The sequence below is a fragment of the Bos javanicus genome, chromosome 1 (genome assembly GCF_032452875.1).
Source record: "Bos javanicus breed banteng chromosome 1, ARS-OSU_banteng_1.0, whole genome shotgun sequence".
In the NCBI taxonomy this organism is placed as follows: domain Eukaryota; kingdom Metazoa; phylum Chordata; class Mammalia; order Artiodactyla; family Bovidae; genus Bos; species Bos javanicus.
In genome coordinates, this window is record NC_083868.1 from 109,390,601 (window position 1) to 109,401,144 (window position 10,544).

Here is a 10,544-nt window from a genome sequence, read left to right on the forward strand (position 1 = left end):
TGGCATGAGGAAAGGTTTTAGAATATAACCAAATAAATCACATAGGGAGGAGTAAACACACTTTTCTCCCCCTTGTTGAACAACGGATCACATGTCTTGACTGAAGATCTTTGTAGATTCTTATTCAGGCAGAACAGTGCAGAATAAGTTAAGGGCACAGACATGGAGTCAGACTTCCCGTATTTGAAACTCACTGCTGCTATTTACTATTCTGTGATTTAGAATTAGTTCATCTCTGTGTTTCCCCGTTTTCCCATCTGTAAAATGGATATAAAAGCAGCATCTATTGTGTAGGAATGCTTGGAGAATTAAATAAGTTAGTATTTGTAAGGAACAGTGCCTTCCACTTATATGTACTAGCACTATATAATACTTATTTTAACACACAATGGATATCACTCCACTATTTCTTTATAAGGCTACGCATTTCCAAGGAAGGTTCAATTTCCAAAAACAGGGCAACAGGCCCCACATGTGCTGTATGGCTATTCAGATGCATTTAATGTGTCTGAACACCTTCAAGCAAGTGCATTTAGCACACGCTCCCTAGGACTAAGGCCAATAGGCAAGAGTCCTTGTAATAAAAACCTTCAGGAAAGAAAACAACAAAGTGTGCAAAACAAGGAATAAATATTTTTCTGTCGTGGATGTGATTCCAGCTAATTGTGTAGCCTCTGTGATCCTTGTCTGGAAGATTGGCAAATGTCACGGTGCACTTAGGGGCTGATCCATAAGAGCAATTTAGAGATTGCACAATGCCATCTACATGACAGATAGGGTTGCTACTCTGCTATGTGCAGCTAATAAGGTGAGATATCAGGCATGGCACTTGCCCTTAAGGGGCTTACCATCTTGGGGGAGATAGCTCATAAGTACATATGATAGTGCTAGGGAGCATGTACCAAATGCACTTGCTTAAAGGCATTCAGACACATTACATGCATCTGAATGGCCATACAACACATACAGGGCCTGTTGCCTTGATTTTGGAAACTGAACCTGCCTTGGAAATGTGTAGCCTTATTAAAGAAATGGTGGAGTGACGCGCAGAGGTTAAGAAGCACACTTTGTTAGGATTGAATGAATACTGTCTGTTGCCGGAGTTTGTGTTCCCCAGGACCATGTGTGTTTTCTTTGCTGACCATGTTTGTAGAGCATTAGCTGTGAAATGCTAAAAGCTGTGAAGGCTGTTGACCAATGACCTTTAACAGCAGTTTGAAAACATATGTAATGCAAAAGATGAAATGTTTAATTAAATGTTTAATGTAAAATGAACAGCTGAGTCCTAATTACAGATATAGTGAAGAGAGACTTCTTTTCAGTGGCTACATTTAGATTTACGACTAAGACTTGGCTCAAATTTTATATGATAGCTATTAAAAACTCAGAGAACTTATTACACATCTTAATTTGAGAATCAATGTGATGTCACAGTATATGACTAATAATCTTCATTTAATATTAGCACTTTTATTTTATTTTTAAGTTAATTAAGTAATTGGCTGCGCTGGGTCTTAGTTGTGGCATGTGAGACGTAGTTCCCTGACCAGGGATTGAACCTGGGACCCATCCATTGGAAATGCAGAGTCTTAACCACTGATCACACTTAATCACATTTAGCACTTTTATTTTTAATAATCAGTGAGGATTTTGCTAGAAATCTTCTCCTGCTGGCTCAGAGGTTAAAGTGTCTGCCTGCAATGCGGGAGAACTGGGTTCAATCCCTGAGTCGGGAAGATCCTCTGGAGAAGGAAATGGCAACCCACTCTAGTATTCTTGCCTGGAGAATGCCATGGATGGAGGAACCTGGTGGGCTATAGTCCCCAGGGTCACAAAGAGTCGGACACGACTTCACTTTACTTTCACTTTGCTAGAAAGAAAAATATTTGCCACTAGTCAAGAAGGTTGAGTATATGACTAATTTTTGGAGGGAGATTTTTCTGAGTTCAAATCTGAACTATATCACTTATTAATTGGATGAGAAAGTGAAGTCACTCGGTCGTGTCTGACTCTTTGCAACCCCATGAGCTATAGCCTACCAGGCTCTTCCGTCCATGGGATTTTCCAGGCAAGAAAGAATACTGGAGTGGGTTGCCATTTCCTTCTCCAGGAGATCTTTCCGACCCAGGGATTGAACCTGGGTCTCCCGCATTGTAGGCAGACACTTTACCATCTGAGCCACCAGGAAAGCGAAGTCTTAGGTAATTTCTTAGCTTCCTAGACCCTGTGTCCTCTTAGTGTCCTGTAACCCACACCTTGTAGATTGTTGTGGGGATCAAATAAGATAAGATATGCAGAGTGCCTGGCGTACAGCAAGTTGCCACAGATGTATTTCTCTTCACTTTTCTACTTTTATTATTTGTTGTTCAAATTATTGTCACATACAGAAGATATTGAATTTACTTGTCTGTGTGATTAGAGACAGTTTTAGAAAATAGTAGGAGATGGTGTGCATATTTATTTCAAATCCTCAATATGAATATTGATTGTGTTTGTATATGTTGTGTGGCCTGGAATTTGGAATAAAACTTTCTTCAAATCTTGCAAAGCCTTTTCTACATAGAATTTTTGAGGGACTATGACTTCAGAGAGACATCTTTGTATAGAATGGGGAGGCTTCTCTCTTTCTCCCTGATAACTCAAGGCATTCTTCATGTAGAGGTTACCCAGAGCCCCTGACCTTCAGCCCTCTGTATTCCGGAACATCAGCATACAGATCGAGACCTGGCATTAACTCTCTAGTCGCTTTGATATTAGATTGATTCTCCTTCCGTTTGCTTATTTATTGAATACATTTTTTATGTTTCCGTGCTAAGGAAGAAGAAAATAAACTACCCTTTAAAAAACGATTTAAAGAGTCTATCAACCTATCCAAATTTTCAGTACCCAGGCTACCTTGTGTTTTGGATTACATTTACTGGCATTAGTGGTTTAAAACGTAATCACCTATCTTGTAGGCAATATATTTATATACCGAAATTCTCACCTGTCAGCAGGTGTGTGTGTGTGTGTGTGTGTGTGTGTTTTAAGGCTTATATAGTTTCCATTAAAACTTAATCTCACCTGATACTCATTTAAAAGGATCCAGTACCCTCCCTAAGGGAGCTTTAGTTCTAGTGCATGCATGCTCAGTCTCTTCAGTCACTTCCAACTCTTTGGGACTCTAAAGATTCTAAACCGCCAGGCTGCTCTGTCCGTGGGATTCTTCAGATAAGAATACTGGAATGGGTTGCTGTGACCTCCTCCAGGGGATATTCCCAACCCAGGGATTGAACCTGCATCTCTTATGTCTCCTGCACTGGTAGGTGGGTATTTTTACCCCTAACACCACCTGGGAAGCCCTTAGTACTAGACCTACTTCCAAAACATTTTAGAAAGGTGAAATTAGGTTAAAAAAGACCATCAAAGGAAAATTTGGAAAGAAAGGCTGGTCCTCCAGTTTGCCTTGGGAACAATATGGAGGTGTGATAAAATAAAGATACTTTCAAAGATATTCACCTTCTAATTCCTGTAACTTGCAAATATGTAGCTAATGTGGCAAAGGGGAGTTAGATTAGTGGAATTAAGGTAGCTAATCAACTAATAAAAATACAGAGATTATTCTGGATTACTCAGATGGGCCCACTGTATTAAAAGGGTCTTTGAAAGTGGAAGAGAGAGGCCAAACACGAGCTTCAGAGAGAGGTGCAATTAAAAAAGAATGGTCAGAGAGATGCCATATTGTTGACTTTGAAGATGGAGGAGCCACTGAATGCAGATGGCCTCTAAAGCTGGAAAAGATGAGGCAGGGAATTTGCCCCAGGGCCTCCAGAATGAATGTTTCTCGCGACAACATTGGGTGAGTTTAGCCCAGTAAAACCTGTGTTCGATTTCTAATCTATACAACTCTGAGATAATTTGTGTTGTTTTAAGCCATTAGGTAGGTAGAAATGTGTTACAGAAATAGGAAGTTAAAACAGGAAGTTTCTAAGTAGTTTTTATGTATAAGAGGCTCTGGTCAGTTTTTAATGCTAGAGGGCCTTTTGAGTCAATTTGGTATCAAGAGTGCCCCCAAAACTCCAGGCTGGGATGTTTCGCTAGACTTTAGAGTATGATCTTACTTAGGCATTCGTATCTCCATATGCCACTCAGCAGAGTCCCCTGTAAATCTCTTTTGCTGTAAAAAATAAATAAATAAAATAGAAATATTTCTTCCTATAAAGGAAATCTGCAAAATTATGTGCGTTAAAGAAAGTAAGCCAGCGGTTAAAATTCTTATCTTGTTTTATTATCCTTGTTCTCACTGTTCTTACTTCTTCCTTGCCATCTTCTGGTTATTATTAACTTTTTAAAAAGCATTTAATGTAAGGGAAAGGACTGCTAGTTTCAAACCCTGAAGTTCTTTGCTAATGCACTGAAAGTAGACAGCCAGAGCAATTTGAGCCTGTCTGTCAAGTTGGTCAAGGTGGAGAGTAATGTGGTCTGGGGTTCCCTGAGCCCATTGCACCTTTGACCTTTTCTGTTGAGACTATTGATCTAGGTTAATAGTTAGCACCAGTTGTACTGTTGGAGTTGTGGGCCTGTGTTTGTGTGTGTGTGTGTGTGTGTGTGTGTGTGTGTGTGTGTGTGTGATTCCTCATAGAGTACAAATGAGGCTCTGGCTAACTCAGAGGGCAATTGGTCCTTTTATAGTTTTCCAAGATCAAAGTGAGGAATTAGAATAGATGGGTCCTGACAGGCAGGGGGAAGATTCATTTCTGGAATGTTTGCCATTGTATCAGCAACAGAGCAGTGGGTCTGGTCACAGAGCCAATTCTATCTTTCACGCTGGGAACTCTGCTCACCAGAGGGCTGCCCACAGAGTCAGGTGGGTTAGAGATTGCTGGATAACAGTATAATTCCTGAGGTTAGTGAACCAGTGAGGTGAGTTTAGCTCTGTTTTACCTACTCTATCCACACCCTCCGTCTCTGATGCTGCTGCTGCTAAGTTGCTTCAGTCGTGTCCTTACTCTGTGCGACCCCGTAGACGGCAGCCCACCAGGCTCCCCCATCCCTGGGATTCTCCAGGCAAGAATACTAGAGTGGGTTGCCATTTCCTCCTCCAATGCATGAAAGTGGAAAATGAAAGTGAAGTCGCTCAGTCGTGCCGGACTCTTTGCCACCCCATGGACTGCAGCCCACCAGGCTCCTCTGTCTATGGGATTTTCCAGGCAAGAATACTGGAGTGGGGTGCCATTGCCTTCTCCACCCTCCGTCTCTATGCTATGCTATGCTATGCTAAGTCACTTCAGTCGTGTCCGACTCTGTGTGACCCCATAGACGGCAGCCCACCAGGCTCCCCCATCCCTGGGATTCTCCAGGCAAGAACACTGGAGTGGGTTGCCATTTCCTTCTCCAATGCATGAAACTGAAAAGTGAAAGTGAAGTCTCTCAGTCGTATCCGACTCTTATCGACCCCATGGACTGCAGCCTACCAGGCTCCTCTGTCCATGGGATTTTCCAGGCAAGAGTACTGGAGTGGGGTGCCATTGCCTTCTCTGCCCTCCGTCTCTACCACCCTCAAAATTATCATCCCACTAACTGGGTGCAGAATGATACACACAGTAGGTCAGTGGGCTGAATACATGAAGAAGCTTGGTTATGCTCTCTGACTGAGTGAAATGTAGGCTACAGAACAGAGAACATTCTCCCAAATACTCCCAATGCCTACAACCTTCTCCTTACCAGCTCTTTACTACTCAGGGGAGTTTTCTTTTCCTTTCTATTCTATGAGAAGCACTCACGTTCCATCCTGAGCAACTTCCCACCTCTTTCAGCTCATCCTTCTTCTGTCCTCTTCACCTCTTCCAAGCTACTCTCTCCAGAAGTCTAGTTGTTCATAACTCATTCACTCACTCAACAGATATTTATTAAACTCCTATCATGTACTTTGGATTCTTTTCCCCTTTCTACTTTAACCTGTCAGACTGTTCTTTTCTGCTTTATCCTGGGAGTCTGACATTGTTGGAGGCAGTGGTGCTTGAAAGAGAGGAAAGGGTATGGTTGACATGGGATGGGGATGGTAGGCAGGCAATTTTAAGTGCAGAAAGACTGAAGAAAAGTAGATGAGTACATGGGCTAACTTAGGAGATTCTCACTCACTAAACCCTGTGATGTCCAAACATTATATGCTGCAACAGATCCTTAATAGAGAATAATCCCAGGAATGATTTGGGATGCTTCTGTTTGCTTTACAGAACATATGTGTTTGTCACATCTCAGTCACAACTTTTTAAAATGTAGAACTAAATCATTCCGTAAACATTCTTTTAAATCTTAAAGAGAGTTCATGTACCAATTTATGAATCCGTTCTCACACTGATGGAGATTTGGATTATTTCCAGGCTATGTAAAAGGTATGTATAGCAATGAGGCTGAGTGTACTCACCAAAAACTGGAAAGAAAAGAATTTAGGACTGCACCCTGGAGTGCTCCATCATTAAGAAGTTGGGTAGAGAATGGAAATCTCCATGGTGAAAAGAGACCAAGAAGGAACTACCTACAAGGTAGGAAGAAAACCAAGAGTACCATGTCCTGGAAGCCAAGTAAGAAAAGTGCACTGACCATTGAGAAAAGAGAACTGATCACTGAGAACTGACCATGGGACAGACCTTTGGTGACCTTGATAAGGCACTTTGGATGGAGTGGTGGAGCTCAAAGCCTGATGAGAGTGGAATGCAGAAACCCTCTGACTGCTATCTGAGATTCTAGTCTCTCTTCAAATACAGCCATCCTATCACAACCCCTAATTATCTCCCTAAATTCACAGGTCAGGTCTTGTGACTCCTTAGCTTATTTTTCTTCTGCCTGAAGAATTAAGTTCCAACTGTTCAGTATGACATTTAATCTTTACTTTTTACTGTTATTTTTCTGGCATCTTCTTCGGAGGCTGCTCCACCAACCCTGAGCTCCCATTGGAGCTACCACTGGTTTCCGAATTTCATACTGCTATCAAACATGTGTTGCTGTTGGAATGCCCTTCCCCAAACCCCTTTGTACTCTCACAGAATTCTAAGCATGTATCTATCAAAGTTTCATTATTGTTGTTGTTTAGTCGCTATGTTGAGTCTAATGGAATTACTTATGTGATTGTCTCCTCCAACCAGTATGTGAGTGCCTGGAGGGCAAAGATCATTACTTAGTTTTTCTACCCTCTCCAGAGTCGGAGTAGAGACAAACAGAGAGCAGATTTTCATTAAGTGTTGGTGGAATAAATAAGCCTGTGAAAAAAAATATATGCATGGTATATTATTTTAGATAATTTTAGTGGAAACAAATTTTAGTTCTCTGAGGGTGGTTTTAATTTTTAGAACTAGCCAAAGGCTGTTTGGCATTAAGTCTGATGAAGAAGTTGGGAAATATAAGTTTTTATTACAAATGAAGTGTAGGAAAAAATTAAGCATGGCTGTTTTGTGATGACACATTTTGTTATATGGCTCATAAAGGGCACTAAAGTTTACTGGCACTGATTTCTTAAGGCAATTTCACAGATGAATTTCCAAAAACATTTTGAACAGTGACAGTATTCCTGGACTAAGTACTTGGTTTTTCAGAATGACTATTTTGAAGGAAAAGATTTACTTGAATCTGTAAGTTCTGGTGTCTGTGTTAAAAAAAAAAAAATCAGTATCATTCTTTTTTAGTCATATTTTATTTTCTGGAGTGAATTTTTATAAGCTAAATTTCACATTCTCTCCTGTGTGTTTAACTCTTCTCTTTGTAACTATTATTTTCGATTCTTTCTTTTGTAGGCATCATCTTTCAATGCAGCAGCATTTGAAACTTCTATTAAAAGTGTTTATTTGAAAAAAAGTATTCATAATACCATTAACTAAGACCAGATTTAACACCAATTCCAGTGGCTGATCTCTACCCCAAATGGATATACGGCCATTTGTTATGATCTTTTGTTTACTGATTTTCAAGCAGTTTTCAATCTGTGTGACACTGATGAGATCCAAGTCAATTTGGACTAATTTCTTGAGTCACTTTTCATGAAGCAGTGCATCAAACGCTTTACCAAGTTCAAATGTGTAACATCTGCTCTCCTTTCCCTGATAATTTTACAGTCCTCTCAAGAAGTCAACTACTTTATCAACTACAGAATGTATTTTATAAGTCTCCATTATTTTTGCCCATATTTCTGTCACCTTTTAGAATTTCGTTTCTCAACTTATTTGCCAAGTCTTGGTAAAATGCTTATTAGCTAGGCATCTGATACAATTATTCTTCTGGAGCAACACGTTGTGACTCTAGGTTCACTTGGATTAGATCTGTATATAATCTTTTCAGTTATTATGATTTAAAAGATGCATGCAATAAAATCTGTGCTAGTTATTTTGTTCATATCCTGAGAGAGATGTTACTCAGACTTGCTGATTGGTATATGTTTGGAGGTTTGAAGTATTCACTTACCTGCTTTTTGTCATTAGCTGGATTTTTTTTTTCTAGATGCATTTTATGGTTCTCCATCTTTACCATATGTTAAATGGATATAATGCTTGCAACAGCATGCCTTACAGAACAGTAAAATGTCTGTGCATATACAGTAAGTTGACTCATGTAGCCTTTGGATACAAATTGAAGTTTTTGATGCTTCTGTCATCTCACTGATATAGGTGAGCTGTGCTCAATAACATTTGCTTTCAAGGGCTTGGGGGTAATTACTGTGTACATACACTGAGAAAAGTTTGCTTTATAATTAATTTTTCAAGCAAATTCAAGAATATTCCATGTAAATAATGCATTTTTTATGAGTTAGGCCCCGGGTCATTGTGTTTACTGATAGAGTTCAATTAATTGAATAAATATGAAGATCCTGTATTTAGAGTACCCTTGTATAGGTTAAAATGTAGTGCTACAGATGTTTTATTAACTTTTACAGATAAGTTACTGAATTAGCAAGTTGTATAAGCATATAATAAACATGTTTGATAGAGTCACATAAATTAAAACATTGGTTAGGATTTATCAAGGATTACTTGAGCATTAATTAACTGACAACTAGAACACCATTTCTGACATCCTGAAATTTCCTTTGGTTAATCTTATATAGATTAGTCTGTTTCTCCTTCTTTATATAAAATATTTAGCTTTTGAAGTGTTTTGACATATGGTAAACTCCAATAAGAAGGCAGATTTTTTTCAGTTTTGAGAAATGTAAATATATCATTCTGCAAGAAATTCCAAAATGTTGGCTATGGGACAATGGAAACCACATGTAGTTTTTTCTCCAAATCTCAATATACAAGTAACTGCTTTCAACACATCTTTTCTGTCTCCAGTTTTAATATTAACTACTTGATTAAATGTTAAACAGAGCAAAGGCCATTTTTGTCAGGTGTCACTAATATTCATATTGATTCCAAAGGATGAAAATCTTTTAGTTTTAAGTATTTACCACCCTTTTGTGATTCAATGATAATTAACTGGTATTGGAAAATATCAGCTCTTTATAATTTGAAATTCTAGGATTGGAGATTCATTGGCTTAATAAAAGCTATGATGTTTTGTTTTGCTTTTAATTACTAAATGTCAACTTTACATTCTTTCTGTTAGATCCTTAATTTTGAATATCAATTCTGGAAATAAATAGTGCTTTTCTAAAATCAAGGTTAGAATTTTTCACTTTCAATGTTACATTTACAGATATTACACAAGTTCTGTTCATTAAATTAAGACAATCCATCAATGACCACAGTATTTGTATTTCTATAAATAAAAGATATCACCAACATTTTAATGGGGGTGGGAGGAATTCACATTTACGTAGACCATTTCCAAGTTTGAATGTTAATTTCACTTGAAAAGTAAATCTGAATCTTGGAGGCTTTTTCTAAGGATAAATGATTTAAAGTTAGTAGGACATACTCTATAAATGAAAGTGTATGCCTTGGAATCAATGATTCAAAGTCAAGAAATGGTATTATGTCAGAGGTCAAACAGAGAGACTCAGAGAGTAAACGTATTTAGGATTCACTTTCTTTGTATAAATATTTTAAATGATGCATCAATAGATACAAACGAAGAAGAGTGCATTATTCTTTGTGTATAAGTAAAATTAGAAGACTTCATTTTGTTTTCATAAAAATATAGCAACTCTATTTCACAAGATGCCAATCATACACATGAGTTTTTTTAAAAGTCAATTTTCTGCAGAGTTCCAAGTGTTTTAGTTTATTTGAATATGTTTTTTGTTGCCTGTTGTTATTTACAGATATTCATATGCTTAAAATATTTTTCTATTTCTGCTAAATCTATGAATTATTTACATAAACATGGGAATACTATTAAATCAATACATTCCTTATAACGTATGACTTTTCTATTTCTGAGATTTTAGAGTTTTCCCGCATTAATTAAGAGCTAAAGCACATTAAAAGATGTATTATACAAGCATTGTAAACAGATGTGTTCAAATGAAAAAGCTAAATATGAGGTAAGAGCTTTTTGGTTTTCAAAAATAGAAAACAAGTGAGAATTTGTGTCACAAAAATGTTGTATCTTTATAATATAAAACATGAGCA